Genomic DNA, 16,241 nt, shown 5'->3' with positions numbered 1-16,241 from the left:
TCTACTAATATGCCACTCTATTCCCTATATGACTTCCCAATTGAGACTTTGATTAATCCGAAACTTGTGACCTTCATTACCTATTAGCTTTTACTCAATTTGTAGTAAATTTCTCCTCCCTTCCCATAGTCCTTTTCCCAGAAAGGTTAGTCTATCATATTTTTGACCAAATGTGATAAAAAGAGTAGAGACCAAGAATAAAACCCCAAAGAATTCTACTTATCAGAGTAAGGAAGCACATGGAATGGGAATATTCAGTAGGTATTATTAATATTCAGGAAATAAGACTATACTTATGATGCCCAGGTCAGGGAGATTTGAAGAGTCCAGCATAATCCATGGCATCCTCAATGTCTTTCCTAACCCACAGGGAGATGGTGAGAAAATCTTTTTTGCAGTTCTTAAAAATGTTGGATAAATATTGGCTGTTTTTAGTTATTGAAAAAAGTAGATTAGTAAAGAAAATAAGAATGGGGGAAGTATTTTTTAAGTGCTGAGAGCAGGAACTAAGTCTTATTTATGTTTCAAAATTTCATAGTTCCCAATGAAAGGTCTTTAAGAATATAATTTTAATCAGCAAGAACATCAAAATTCCTTATTGTTAAATGGCTTCACAAACTGGTAAAGGAAAGTATATTAGATATAGTGTAATCTAAGATCCTCAGAAGTGAAAGGGTCAACTCTTGACCAAACATAGCATTCTACTAGAGAAATTGATACTTCATGTTAAAAGCATATTAATAGGAGCACCTTGTTGAGCCATAATGACTGACTTCTATATCACCTCATTGTGTGTATAAAATAAGGAACTACCTTTCATTATCTGAAGTCTCAGTTCATCAAAAACCCTTAAATTAAATAAATAATAAATATTTTTAAAAAATAAGAGATCCAATATGGGAAAAGGAAGGGGAAAAGAAGGAAACAAACATGTACTAAACATTTATTATCTGAGTCAGGAATTGTACTGTTTTACAACTATCATTTTATTTTACTTTCTCAACAATCCTGGGAAGCAGGTGATATCACTCATTTTTCAGTTGAGAAAACTGAAGCAAAGAGAGATTAAGGGCCACATCATTTCCTTTTATACTCTCAATTAATCAGCAAACATTTATTTAGAATTTATTATTTTCACTGTGCTAAATAAGTGCTAGGCAAATACTGAGGCAAAATACAGTCCCTGCCCTCAAGAAACTTATCTAATGGGGGGGGGTGTAGAACATGCAGACAAATGTATACAAAGCATGCTATATTCAGGACAAATAGGAAATAATTAAAAGAAGGAAAGCATAGGAATTAAGGGGTTAGGAAAATCTTCCTGCAGACTGGGATTTAAAGGAAGCTAGAGAAATCAATAGTTGGAACAGAGAAGGGAAGGGAATTTCACACATGGGAGAGGAGAGGAGAGGAGAGGAGAGGAGAGGAGAGGAGAGGAGAGGAGAGGAGAGGAGAGGAGAGGAGAAGAGAGGAGAGGAGAGAGGAGAGGAGAGAGGAGAGGAGGAAAGAAAGGAAGGAAGGAAGGAAGGAAGGAAGGAAGGAAGGAAGGAAGGAAGGAAGGAAGGAAGGAAGGAAGGAAGGAAAGAAGGAAGGAAGAAAGGAAGAAAGAAAGAAAGAAAGAAAGAAAGAAAGAAAGAAAGAAAGAAAGAAAGAAAGAAAGAAAGAAAGAAAGAAAGAAAGGAAGAAAGAAAGAAAGAAAGAAAGAAAGAAAGAAAGAAAGAAAGAAAGAAAGAAAGAAAGAAAGAAGAATGGAGGGAAGGAAGAAAAAAGAGAAAAAGGAAAGAAAAAGAAAGTAGTTTATAGGACTCAACTGGAAATGGAAATTTTGTTGGGAGGTACAGGTTCAGCTGAAGAAAGATATAGTCAAAGGAAAGGATGCTAACAGATTTCTTGGAAGCCATGGAAAGAATACTGAAGATCATAAAGAGCTGGAGCAGTCCAATACCAAGAGATGTTGTTTGCTGAGACTAAAATGGTGCTTTTATAGCGCACAGTTAATGATTTCCAGACTCAGAAACTGTTGGAAACCCAGGAGATCAACTCAATGTGAAAGGAGTACTAGTACAGTGCCACAATCAAGGAAAATCCCTGGATCACAAGAGCTATTGCAGATCTTAATGATGGCCCTGAACTCTAAGTTTTACCACCAATAGAATAAGTTTGCTCATTTCTCCAGAAGGTAGTTATTCCCCTACAGGCAAAGGAGACAGTAGGAAGTTATATCTGTTTTGTTTACAGTAGGAAAATGGAGACAGGAAGGAAGAATCATAATGATTCTGTTGCATATTTTCTTGTGTGAGTTACCTTGATACACTGTCTTAATTAAATATTCTTCTATTTGATTTATGGTTGCTGAATGTTCTTTGAATAGAATATACACAGGAAAAGAGTTTCAAACCGTGTTTACATAATGAAGAGTCACTCAGAATACCGATACTGAATCCAAGGCAGCTACTAGTAGTTCCACTAGATGAATGGGACTCCAGTTCCATATGGATATACTTTCTAGAACCAAAGTGACCCCTGGCCAAACAGAAAATATTGATATGAATTTCCATTTGTATGCAAATACAAAAACAAAAAGTAAAATGAAGTTTCATTTATAGTCTCTGTTTTTTTCCAGTGATTTCTGCTAATGCATTGTGAGTTTTTGAAAAATATGAAAAAGTTTAATTCATCACTCATCTTCAAGAATATTAACACTTACTTTCCTAGATGTTCATTAAACATCCTCATAATATTGTGTTTTAGAACTTTTTCCAGGAGTCAAAATCAAGCTCACCCACTCAAAATTTATAGCCTCCATTCTCTTCTCTACTTGAAAATCAGAAAAATTGTATATTTTCAGATCTATGGGACATCTCCTAGTCTTCAAAGTCTTTCCAACATCATTAATGGTGACTCAGCAATGAGATGCAATTTGTCTGGGTCTTAATTGAACTAATCAAAGCAGCTAGGTATTTCATGATTTATCTTAATGTTCTACTCCCTATTAACCATTTTAAGCACAAAGATTATTCTCCTTAGTAGAAAAAAAACAAGTGAAATAAAAGTAGAATAGTTTTACCTTCTATTATTTGTTATCATTGACCCATCCCAAGCAGCAGTCTTATCCTTTCTTTGATCCCTCATCTTCCTCAATTAACTTAAAAAAAAATCTTTTTTGTCCTTAGCATTCCTTGACAATCCAAGCTCCAACTGAACTTTAGCATTATTGACATAAACTTCCCAATATACTGCAAACAATAGAGACCAGGAAGAGGAACAAGAGCGCCTTCATTCTTGTACTCTGTCATCCATTCACTTGCTTGCTAAGCTCATCTTTTCTCTGTCTCTCTCTTTCACAAACACACACACACACACACACACACACACACACACACACACACATATACATACCTATACATACACTCACATACACACAGACATAAATACACACTAAAGAGTGAATTTTTCCACAAGCAGAAATAAACTATCTGCAGAAAATATGGAGTCAGCAACTACCCCCAAGAGAGTCCCTAAAGAATAGGAACAGATTGGGGACTAAGGTTCATAAAGGAATCACCAATGCAGCTAGTCCCCGTCACCCTCAGAAATCTAGGCAGAATCTGACCTGGAATCATAGAAATACTTTTTGGCAAGATTATGACTGTAATGCCATTTTTGCAAAGATTTTTTATGATGGCATCTGTTTGGAGATTAATAATAAACTTATTAATTAAGCATCATAAAACCACAGGGTATGTTCTTTATGATGGGCTACAAACAGAGCACTTATTTGAGGCACGTCAGTTCTCATTTGCAAGATAGGATCTATGATATTGTATGGGGCAGAGAGGGAGGATGGGAGTTGGAAGCCATCCTATAGCTTTTGCTAGTTCCTGTTGTCCAGGAAATGGCCTAGAAGGAGAAGGTGGGAATGGAATCTACTTTCTCAGATTAGTTTCTCCTAACTGCACATCTCTCTAAGATGCAATAAGAAAGTCCTGGACTAATAACCATCTTCATAGAGGTAAAAGATAAAGGTTATCTCATCCAGAAGCAGGAGACAGTCAAAATTACTACAGGTAAGACATGTATGAAAAAGGTCAATTTTCATGAGTTACTAATTGGCAAAAATACATTAGCCCAAAATTTCTTATTTTCAATCTATCTCTACTCTTATGACCTAAACACCTTCTCTAGATTTTGGTTTCCTTATCTTGAAAATGGAATGAAAGGTTATTCTAAATTAGTGGAGTCAAAAAGAAATAGAATTAGATCTGTAGGAGTCACATATTGACTTAGGAAACCACAAATTACCATTACCTATATTGTATTGTAGTTTTCATTTTGTTAAACATTTCTCAATAACTTTCAGAGTTTTGCAAGACTGAAAGCAGTGGATAGAGCACTGGCCCTGGAGTCAGGAGGATCTGAGTTAAAATCTAGCCTCAGACACTTAGTAATTACCTAGTTGTGTGACCTTGGGCAAGTCACTTAACCCCATTGCCTTACAAAAATAAAAAAAAAGACTAAAAGCCATGCCCCAGCAAGTTTTGCAACCTCTAGAAATTATCTAAAAGGTTCTTTCCAAGTCTAGAATTCTATAATTCAAGAGTTTATGATTATAAAATACTGCAGATTGTGGCACATTTAATTCTCAGAGCTTCAATGCCTTAAGAATTCTAAGACTGAATTGGATGAGGATCTTAGAGAGTATTTAATTTATCCCCTCACTTTAAGAATGAGAAAACTGAGGCCCTCTTAAGGGGGCCACCCTGTGATGCCAAAGGGTGCACAGTAAATCAGAGTCAAGATTTGAAGACAAAGGACTTCTGGCCAAGATGGTGGAGAGAAGACAGGCACTGTTCTAAGTTTTCCTGATTCCCCCCCTCAAAAATAACATGAAAGAAATTTGATTAACAAAACCCAGAAAGAGAAGCTAAAAGAGGAACACCTACCAACAAGGTCTGTCTCAGGGGAACATGGGTGAACCAGGAGCAGAGAGCAGAGGGCTAGTGCGGGGGCAACACCAAGGGGGAAGCCAGAGGACTGGCCTTAACCTAAGAGACTTTGAGTGGCAGGTATGAGCTGGAGAATCAACAGAATCTTTGGCTGTGGTGGGGAGGTCTGGTGAGCCCCAGGTGATGGAAGGGTGAGTTCCAACATAGAGAGTTGCAGAGCATGCCTGGAAAAGGACCAGCTGGAGAAGGGGACTGAGCTCCACACTTTTTGCAGAGCATTCTTCCCAGAACAAATGGTAACTGCCCCCCCCCCACCCCCTCAAGCTCAGGTATGGGCAATAGAGCTCACACTGAGCTGAAAGGGAGATTAGCTCCCTCCCCAAGGCCCAGCCTATTGTTCAAGGTCAACTCAGACCCTGCTGCTGAGGGCCTCAAACACTCCAAAGAAAGCAACCAGCACCCCTTATTGGTTGGCCCCTGGAATAACTAAACCAAGTGAACAAAGCCTCTAGGGTTACCAAAAACAAACCTCTGAGAGTCAGCCCCCCCACCAACACTAGATCCTAGGAAGATGAAGAAAGGCCATCAGAAAGGGGGGGCCCATGGAGAAATATTTAGAAGAAATAGATTCTAACCCAGAGAGATCTAGCACTTCTGAGGAGAATATGACTTGGTCTCCAGCCCAAAAAGAATTCCTTGTAGAAATCAGGAAGGAGTTTAAAAGTCAATTGGAGGAGCTGAGGGAGGGGAGTAAAGAGAAACTGCAAGCTCGGTCCTCTGCCCATGGAACAGGACTCTGGGGCTCTGACCACATTCAGATCCTGATCAAAGTCTAGGCCCCCCATAGAACAGCAGGGCCCCCCCACCTCAGCCCCGTGGTAGAGGGAGGTGCTTATGGTCATTCACAGACCAGGAGGGAGGACAGAGCCTCACACACTGAGACCCTTGTGGGAGTGCCCCAAAAGCTCTGGAAGCACTCCAAAACCAGGCCCAGACTGGGAAAATGAGCAAGCAGAGAAACAAAAGGAAGACTACTGAGAAATATTTTGCAAATGAGCCCAAGAAGGATCAAAATATTCAGTCTGAAGATGAGGAAGCACAAGTTCCTGCATCTAAAGACTCGAAGAAAAACAGAAATTGGGCTCAGGCTATGATAGAGCTCAAAAAAGACTTTGAAAATCAAATGAGGGAGTTGGAAGAAAAACTGGGAAAAGAAAGGGGAGAGATGCAGGAAAAACATGAAAATGAAGTCAGCAGCTTAGTCAAGGAAATCAAAAAAAAAATGCTGAAGAAAATAGCATGCTAAAAACCAGCTTAGGTCAAATGGACAAAACAGTTCAAAAAGTTATTGAGGAGAAGAATGCTTTAAAAAGCAAAATTGACCAGATGGAAAAAGAGATAAGAAAACTCCCTGAGGAGAACAAATCCTTCAGACAAAGAATAGAATTCAGGGAGATTGATGAATTTACCAGAAATTAGGAATCAATACTTCAAAACAAAAAAGAAAATGAAAAATTAGAAGAAAATGTGAAATATCTCATTGAAAAAACAACTGATATGAAAACGGACTTAGGAAAGATAATTTAAAAATTATTGGAATACCTGAAAGTCATGATCAGGAAAAGAGCCTTGACATCATTTTCAAAGAATTACTACAGGAAAATTGCCCTGATATTCTAGAAGCAGAGGGCAAAATAGAAATGGAGAGAATACACCGATCCCCCAGAGAAAGAGATCCCAAAAAACCAACCCCTAGGAATATTATAGCCAAGTTCCAGAACTCCCAAGTCAAAGAGAAAATATTACAAGCAACCAGAAGTATACAATTCAAATATTGTGGAGCTGCAGCCAGGATCACACAGGACTTAGCAGCACCTACATTAAAAGCTCCTACATTAAAAGCTTGGAATGCAATATTCCAGAAGACAAAAGAGCTTAGAATGCAACCGAGAATCAACTACCCAGCAAGGCTGAATGTCCTCTTCCAGGGAAAAAGATGGACTTTCAATGAACCAGGGGAATTTCAAATGTTCCTTTTGGAATGGCCAGAACTGAATAGAAGGTTTGATCTTCAGATACAGGACTCATGTGAAGCATGGAGATTGGAGGAGAGGGGGGAAATATGAAGGACTTAATGAGGATGAACTGCATGTATTCCTGATAGAAAAATGACACTGATAATACTCATATGAACCTTCTCAGTTAATAGAGCAGGTAGAGGGAGCTTTTATAGTTGAAGCACAGGAGAAAGCTGAATTTGAAGATAAAATATGGTGTAAAAATGGAGTCAATAGAAAAAAAGGGAAATGGAATGGGAGAAAGAAAAAGGAGAGGGGGAATAGTCCAAGATATTTCACATAAGATTTTTTTTATTACAATGAGCTATTGCAATGATATGGAAGGGGGGAGGCAAGGTGGAATGAGGGAATCTTTGCTCTCATCAGAAATGGCTAGGAGAGGAAACAGCATATATACTCAATGGGGTATAGACATCTGGAGTAAGAAGGAGGGGGGAGCAGGGGGAAGGGGTGGGGATGTGAATAAAGTAGGAGAGGATGGACCATGGGGGGACACTGGTCAGATATAATACGTTTTCTTTCTTACTTCTTGCAAGGGGCTGGGATTGGAAGGCCTGCCCAGGACCATGGGGCCAGGTGGATGCTGGGCTTAAGGGGTGGTATGGGCACTCAGGGCTTCTTGGCCCCAGGACCAGGGATCTGTATACTGAGCTAGTCAATGACCCTACAGCAGAGTCAGAGTGAAAGGAAAGAGAAAATAGAGTACATGGTAGTGGAGAAATAAGAAAGGAGGGAGTTGCGATCAGCAATGACAATGGTGGAAAAATATGGAAATAACTTTTGTGATGGACTTATCATAAAGAATGAGATCCAAAAAAAAACAAATGTCAATTGGAGGGGCAGCTACGGGGTGCAGTGGCTAGAGCACTGGCCCTGGAGTCAAGAGTACCTGAGCTCAAATCCGGCCTAAGACACTCAATAATTACCTAGCTGTGTGGCCTTGGGCAAGCCACTTAACCCCGTTTGCCTTACAAAAAAACCTAAAAAAAAAAAAATGGAATCTGTGAAAACTAATGACTTCATGAGACAACAAGATTCTGTTAAACAAAACCAAAATATCAAAAAAATAATAGAAAATGTAAAATACATCATCAGGAGAACCACTGACCTCGAGAATAGATCAAGAAGGGTCAACCTGGGAATTGTAGATCTTCCTGAAAACATTGAAGTGAAAAAAAGCCTGGACTTAATATTACAGGATTTAGTGATGGAAAATTGCCCTGATATCACGGAACCAGAGGGCAAAATTGTAATTGAAAGAATACATCGTTCCCCTCCAGAAAGAGATCCTAAAATGAAAACACCAAAGAATGTTGTGACCAAATTCCAGACATATCAGATAAAAGACAAAATCCTGCAAGCAGCCAGAAAGAAACAATTTAAATACCAAGGAGCCATAGTAAGGATTACTCAGGACCTGGCTCCATCAACATTAAGGGATAGAAGGGTCTGGAATGAAATATTCCAAAGAGCAAGGGAGCTTGGAATGAAGCCAAGAATTCACTATCTGGGAAAGCTGAGCCTTCACTTCCAGAGGAAAAGATGGACATTTAACAAAATGTCCATTTCCTGATGAAAAAAACCCAGAGTTAAATAGAAAATCTAGACATCAAACAGGAGTCTCAAGAGACACACAAAAAGGTTTTTTAAAAAATTAAAGAAAAAAATTGCTATCCAATAAGATGAAACTGGCTATATCCCTTCCTGGGAGAAAGACTCTAATAACTCTTGAGAGTATAACTCTATTAGAGAGAGAATATACTTAGCCAAAAGTGATGGACACTCATGACTTTTCTGTGACTCCGAATGATTTAAAAATAATACCTCCTTTAAAAGGGGGATAGTAAGGAGACAGGAGGATGGAAGAGATTGAATGGGGTAAATCTCATTACATTAAGAGGTACAAAAGACCTATTGTAATAGAGGGGAAGAAGGGAGGAGGTGAGAACCACCTGAATCTTCATCTCATCAGATTTGGCTTAAAATTAGACATACTCAGTTAAGTTAAGAAACTTATCTTACCTTCCAAGTATTAAAAGAGGGAAAGGGGAGGGGGAATGGGGAGGGGGAGAAAAAGGGAAACTAACAGACAGAAGGGAAGGAAGAAGGGGGAAAAGGGAAAGGGGAAAGAAAAGGGAGGAGGGTTGACATAGGAGGGCAAACACATGGAAGGTGGCAGTATTCAGAAACAAAATACTGGGGAATATGGCTAAAGGGAAAAAGGGAAAAATACAAACTGAGGAAAGATAGCATGGAGGGCAATAAAGAGTCAATAATTGCAAATTTGAATGAGAATTGGATGAACTCTCCCTTAAAATGTAAGTGAATAGCACAATGGATTAAAAAGAAGAATCCTACAATATGCTGCTTGCAAGAAACTCATTTGAAGCAGAGAGATACATATAGAATAAAGGTAAAAGATTGGAGCAAAATATATTTTGCTTCAGTTGAAGTAAAAAAAGCAGGGGTACAATCCTTATTTATCTCAGACAAAGCAGCTACAAAAATAGATAGCGTTAAAAGAGATAAGGAAGGAAACTATATCCTCCTAAAAGGTACCTTAGAGGGGAGGCTAGGTGGCACAGTGAATAGAGCACCAGCCTTGGAGTCAGGAGTGCCTGGGTTCAAATCCGACCTCAGACACTTAATAATTACCTAGCCGTGTGGCCTTGGGCAAGCCACTTAACCCCATTGCCTTGAAAAAAAAAATCTAAAAAAAGGTACCTTAGACAATAAAGTGATTTCAATATTAAATATGTATGCACCCATTGGTATAGCATCCACATTCTTAAAGGAGAAGTTGAAAGAGCTACAGGAAGACATAGGTAGCAAAACTCTACTAGTGGGAGACTTCAACTTCCCACTCTCAGATTTAGATAAATCAAATCATAAAATAAACAAGAAGGAAGTTAAGGAGGTAAATAGATTGTTAGAAAACCTAGATATGATGGACTTATGGAGTAAACTAAATGGAGATAGAAAGGAATACTTTTTTTTCTGCAGTACATGGCACTTACACAAAAATTGACCACGCATTAGGGTATAAAAACCTAATGATCAATTTCAGAAAGGTAGAAATAGTGAATATATCTTTCTCAGATCATAATGCAATAAGAATCATATGCAATATTGGGCCAGGGAGATATAGACCAAGAACTAATTAGAAAATAAATAACCCCATTTTAAAGAATGAGTGGATCAAGCAACAAATTATAGATAGAATTAATTATTTCATCCTAGATAATGACAATAATGAAACAATATACCAAAACCTATTGGATACATAGGTATCAAGGTGACTGTCAAGGGATATATTATATATTTAAATACATGAATAAATTAGAGAAAGAGGAAATCAATGAACTAAATGTGCAACTAAAAAATTAGAGAAAGAACAAATTAAAAACCCCCAAATAAATACCAAATTAGAAATTCTAAAAATTAAAGGAGAAATTAATAAAAGCAAAAGCAAAAACTATTAAAATAATAAATAAAACCAAGAGTTGGTTTTATGAAAAAACCAATAAAATTGATAAATCTCTGGTCAAATTGATTAAAAAAAAGAAAGAAAACCAAATTGCTAGTATCATAAAGGAAAAAGGTGAACTCACCTCCAATGAGGAGGAAATTAAAGTAATAATTTGGAATTATTTTGCCCAACTCTATGTCAATAAATTTGGTAATCTAAGTGAAATGGATGAATATTTAAAAAAATATAAGTTGCTCTGTTTAAATGAAGAGGAAATTAAACACTTAAATAACCTTATCTCAGAAAAAAAAAATTCAACAAGCCATTATTGAACTCCCTAAGAAAAAATCTCCAGGGCCAGATGGAGTCACAAGTGAATTCTATCAAACATTTAAGGAACAATTGGTTTCAATTCTATATGAACTACTTGGAAAAATAGGTGAAGGCGGAACTCTGCCTAACTCTTTCCATGAAACCAATATGGAGCTGATACCTAAACCAGGAAGAGTTAAAACAGAAAGAAAATTATAGACCTATCTCCCTGATGAATATAGATGCAAAAATCTTAAATAAAATCTTAGCAAAATGATTATAACAAGTTATCACTCAGATAATACATTGTGATCAAATAGGATTTATCCCAGGAATGCAGGGTTGGTTCAATATTAGAAAAACTGTTAGTATAATTAATTATATCAATAACAAACCTATCAGAAATCATATGATTACATCAATAGATGCTGAAAAAGCTTTAGACACAATACACACCCATTCCCACTAAAAACACTAGAGACTGAAAAAAAATCATTCAGGCGGCTAGGTGGCATAGTGGATAAAGCACCGACCGGCCTTGGAGTCAGGAGTACCTGGGTTCAAATCTGATCTCAGACACTTAATAATTACCTAGCTGTGTGGCCTTGAGCAAGCCACTTAACCCCGTTTGCCTTGCAAAATACTAAAAAAAACAAAACAAAACACTAGAGACTGTTGGAATAAATGGATTGTTACTTAGACTAATAGGCAGTATCTATCTGAAACTTTCCACAAGCATTATATGCAACGGGGATAGACCAATTAAGATCAGGGGTGAAACTAGGATACCCATTAGCACCAATACTGTTCAATATCATATTAGAAATGTTAGCCTCAGCAGTAAGAGAAGAAAAAGAAATTGAAGGAATTAGAATTGGGAAGGAAAAGACAAAACTCTCACTCTTTGTAGATGACATGATAGTATACTTAGAGAATCCCCAAAAATCACCTAAAAAACTACTAGAAATAATTAGCAACTTTAGCAAAGTCACAGGATATAAAATAAACCCTCATAAATCCTCAACATTTCTATATATGACTGGCAAGATAACAGCAGAAAGAGCTAGAAAGAGAAATCCCATTCAAAGTAAGCTCAGACAGTACAAAATACATGGGGTCTACCTGCCAAAGCAGACTCAAAAACTTTTTGAAAACGATTATATAAAACACTTCTCACACAAATAAAATCAGATTTTTTTTGTAAGGCAAAGGGGGTTAAGTGGCTTGCCTAAGGCCACACAGCTATTAAGTGTCTGAGACCAGATTTGAATCCAGGTACTCCTGACTCCAGGGCCAGTGCTTTATCCACTATGCCACCTAGTTGCCCCTAAAATCAGATCTAATAGCTGAGAAAACATCAACTGCTCCTGGATAGGTTGAGCTAATATGATAAAAATGACAATTCTACCAAAACTAAACTATTTGTTTAGTGCCCTACCAATCAAAATTCCAAAAAATTACTTTAATGAGTTAGAAAAAATTGTATGAAGAAAAAATTCATATGAAGAAATAGAAAGTCAAAAATTTCCAGGGATTCAATGAAAAAAAAAGTGCAAAAGAAGATGGCTTAGACCTATCAGATCTAAAATTATATTATAAAACATCAGTCATCAAAACTGTCTAGTATTGTCTAAGAAATAGTGTGGTGGATAAGTGGAATAGACTAGGTACATTAGCAGGAAATGATTACAATAATCTGCTATTTTATAAATCCAAAGAGTCCAATTATTGGGATAAAAACTTTCTCTTTAATAAAAACTGTTGGGAAAATTGGAAGTTAGAATGGAAGAAACTTGGATTAGACCAACACCTGACACCCTATACCAAGATAAGATCCAAATGGATACAGGGTTTGAACATAAAAAAACAATATTAGAAGCAAACTAGAAGATCAAGAAGTTGTATACTTGTCAGATCTATGGAAAGAGAAGCAGTTTATGACCAAGATAGAGATGGAGAACATCATTAAAAACAAACTAGATAATTTCGATTACATTAAATTTAAAAGGTTTTGCACAGACAAAGCCAGCATAACCAAGGTCAAAAGAAATGTAGTAAATGTAGCAAATAATTTTTTAATTAGTATTTCTGACAAAGGACTCGTTTCTAAAATATACAGAGAACTGAGTCAAATTTTCAAAAGCCATTCCCCAATTGACAAATGGTCAAAGGATATGCAAAGGCAATTTACAGATGAGGAAATCAAAGCTATTTATAATTATATGAAAAATTGCTCTAAATCACTACATATTAGAGAAATGCAAATTAAAGCATTTCTGAGGTACCACCTCACATCTCTCAGACTGGTCAATATGACCAGAAAGTACAATGATCAATGTTGGAAGGGATGTAGGAAATCTGGGACACTAATGCATTGTTGGTGGAGCTATGAATTCATCCAGCCTTTCTGGAAAGCAATTTGGAACTACACCCAAAGGACAACAAAAATGTGCATAGCCTCTGATCCAGCAATACTACTATTGGGTCTATACACTGAAGAGATTATGGAAAAGGGTAAAAACTTCACTTGTATAAAAATATTCATAGCAGCCCTGTTTGTGGTGGCAAAGAATTGGAAATTAAGTGAATTCCTTCAGTTGGGGAATGGCTTAACAAACTGTGGTATATGTATGTCATGGAACACTATTGTTCTATTAGAAACCAGGAGGGATGGGAATTCAGGGAAGCATGGAAGGACTTGCATGAACTGATGGTGAGTGAGATGAGCAGAACCAGAAGAATATTGTACACCCTAACAGTCACATGGGGGTGATGATCAACCTTGATGAACTCTCTCATTCCATCAGTGCAGCAATTAGAGACAATTTGGGGCTATCTGCAATGGAGAATGCCATCTGTATCCAGAGAAAGAATTGGAGTTTGAACAAATACCAAAGACTATAACCTCCAATTTAGGTGAAAAAGTTATATAATTATGTAATTTTGCTATCTCTTATACTTCATCTTTCTTCCTTAAAGATATGATTTCTCTCTCATCACATTCAACTTAGATCAGTGTATACGATGGAAACAATGTGAAGATTAACAGACTGCATTCTGTGGTGGATGGGGTGAAGGAAGCAAGAACAGGGGAAAAAATTGTAAAACTCAAAATAAAAAAAATCTCCCTTTAAAAATAAAAGGTTTGGGGTGGCTAGGTGGTGCAGTGGATAGAGCACTGGCCCTGGAGTCAGGAGTACCTGAGTTCAAATCCGGCCTCAGATATTTAATTATTACCCAACTGTGTGGCCTTGGGCAAGCCATTTAACCCTATTGCCTTGCAAAAATCTAAAAATAAATAAATAAAATAAAATAAAATAAAAGATTTGAAGACAGCTATCTTAACAACGAATCTAGTGTTCTTTCTACCAGATCACAAGCTACAGAAGTGCATGTGTCGGAATGGCTCTAGGTTTGTCAACTGTCTATCCTTCTGGGGATTCCTTCAGAGTAAATGAGGTAAAAGGGTAATAGTACCCAAAACTGGCCTATCCCAAGAAAGAATGGTTCTTTATGAAGTAATCCATGTCATTTCTACATTTCCAAGGAGGAAGGAATTAACAATGTCCAAAGTCTAGATAAACCCTTCCCAATTGTCTGTGCAATACCTTTCTCTGGGCTCACTGGACTAATCCCCAATTAAAGTGAAAAGCTGGGGCCTCAGAAAGGTGGCTGCTACTACTTCTGGGGTTCTAGAACACTGTGAGTGACTATCCTCCTAACACTATATTTAAGAATCCCCAACTATCCCCTTAAATATCAGTCCGAGTTATTCACTGAGGGCATTTACTTAAATAGTGGCAGCAAAAACAAGTCACAAAGCATTCTCATTTTCCCCAACACCAGAGGTATACTCTCCCACAAATACACATGGGCTGGGAAAGGAAGGGTGGCAACAACTTACAGTACAATGATGCTGAAGCACAAGGATAGCGAACACCCAGGAAAAAGGACAACACTGGACTTACATGGTCTTGATGCTCTCTTAAGAGTCCATACAAAGTCTGCTGCATCAGTGAGGATGCAAGTCATGGTCAAATGTGAAAGTTCACTGCTGGTCTGGGTCAGCAGATTGCCTAGGGTTGTTCTTGATTTTCATTAGGTCTGGCTGCTGCTGGTCCCCAGATAAGTTGTTCTGCCCCTGGCAGGTGCTGCCAGGTAGTACCAGGCAGTCCATTGGGCTCTTCTCAAGATGGAATGGCTTCACTGGTTAAAAAAACACACACACTGTTATCTTTGGGCCCTTTTCCATGAAGAGCTACAGTTGTTTTTTTTTGTTGTTGTTGTTTTTTCACTTTTATTTATTGCTTTAGCTGAGTAATTCAGCTGACTTTCTAGGTCCTAATGACCCTTAACTTATGATTAGCAGAAGTTTCTTACCTTTGACTCCCTCAGAGAACTGAAGTGATTTGTTACCTCCTGGTTGGAGGTAGCCAAGAAGTGACTTGTCTGAGCTTGAGTCCAGTGCCCATGGATCGGCTACTGAGAGATCTAATACACAGTAGGAAGTGGAAAATTGTCATAATGAGTTCTCCAGGAAAAAAAAAGTATCTTCTCCTAGCCTAGTTCTCCTAGCCTAGTTAGCTTCCATCACCACCTTCAGGCCATAACAGACTCATCTTTTTTTTATTCCTTCTCTTCCTATTATAGTCAACTCCTCCTCAATCTCTCCCTTCCCCCCCCTCACAAAAAAATATAACAGGTGGCAACATTCAGGATGGGAAAAAAGCCAAGGGACTATCTGGCCAACAGAGCAACAGCAGCAGGTCCCCAAGCAGCTGTTTCTATCTAAAGACATCAGGTTCCAGGTCAGTGTAAATAGCACCAAAGTTCACCAGCCAGGGGATCCCTGGCTATGGTGTCTATCCGTATCCCCTGCAGACAAAAGGAGATTCCAAGGTTCACTGGTTTAGGACTCTGTAATTCAAATTACAAGAAAACCGTTGACTCATATTCCTAAGAAGTGTTCTGGGATAGTGGTAAAACCCAGGGATGGTATAGATTGTCTCCATATAGCAGGTGACTGCTTTAAGGGAAGGACCTTCTTTGGGAAGGAAACACCCAGGAACCCACAGAAGCATCACACATTCCCTTTTGAACCATTTCTTTGGCACTGATCCAAGGTCTGGATCCAGCTTCTATTAGGATCTGCATGTCTCCAGGAAGTTTCCTTTCAGGCTCAGAGTCTCCTTCAAAATCATAACCTTACCCTGAGATGCACCCACCCCTATCAAAAAATCAGTGGAAAGGGATCCCAGAAACTTTGCATATCCCAGAGATCAGTGCTGTCTCTAGTAACTCAAACTTCCCAGTAAAACAGGTTTTCCTATTCTTCAAGGAGCCCTCATGTTCCCATTAGTTTTCCAGGCCTCCCTTCAGTGACTGATCTAGAGATCTGACTATTAGAGTCTTCTTTAGTCATCCTACATACTCAAT

General features: G+C 38.0%; 1 long non-coding RNA gene across 1 annotated transcript in view; it reads right to left on the bottom strand.

Moving 5' to 3' along the window:
* Positions 1–15,333, bottom strand: part of LOC141487725 (uncharacterized) — a 48,230-nt gene extending 32,897 nt beyond the window's left edge. The window contains exons 1-2 of the long non-coding RNA XR_012468498.1: positions 15,186–15,333; positions 14,774–15,011 (exon numbers count right to left, since the gene is read on the bottom strand). This is a non-coding gene — a long non-coding RNA (uncharacterized LOC141487725). The remainder of the gene's footprint in view (positions 1–14,773; positions 15,012–15,185) is intronic.
* Positions 15,334–16,241: the final 908 nt, after the last annotated feature.

This window comes from Macrotis lagotis, chromosome 1 (genome assembly GCF_037893015.1).
Source record: "Macrotis lagotis isolate mMagLag1 chromosome 1, bilby.v1.9.chrom.fasta, whole genome shotgun sequence".
Taxonomy (NCBI): Eukaryota; Metazoa; Chordata; class Mammalia; order Peramelemorphia; family Peramelidae; genus Macrotis; species Macrotis lagotis.
Note: the sequence above shows the minus strand (reverse complement) of the source record. Positions and strands in the feature narration are given on the sequence as shown.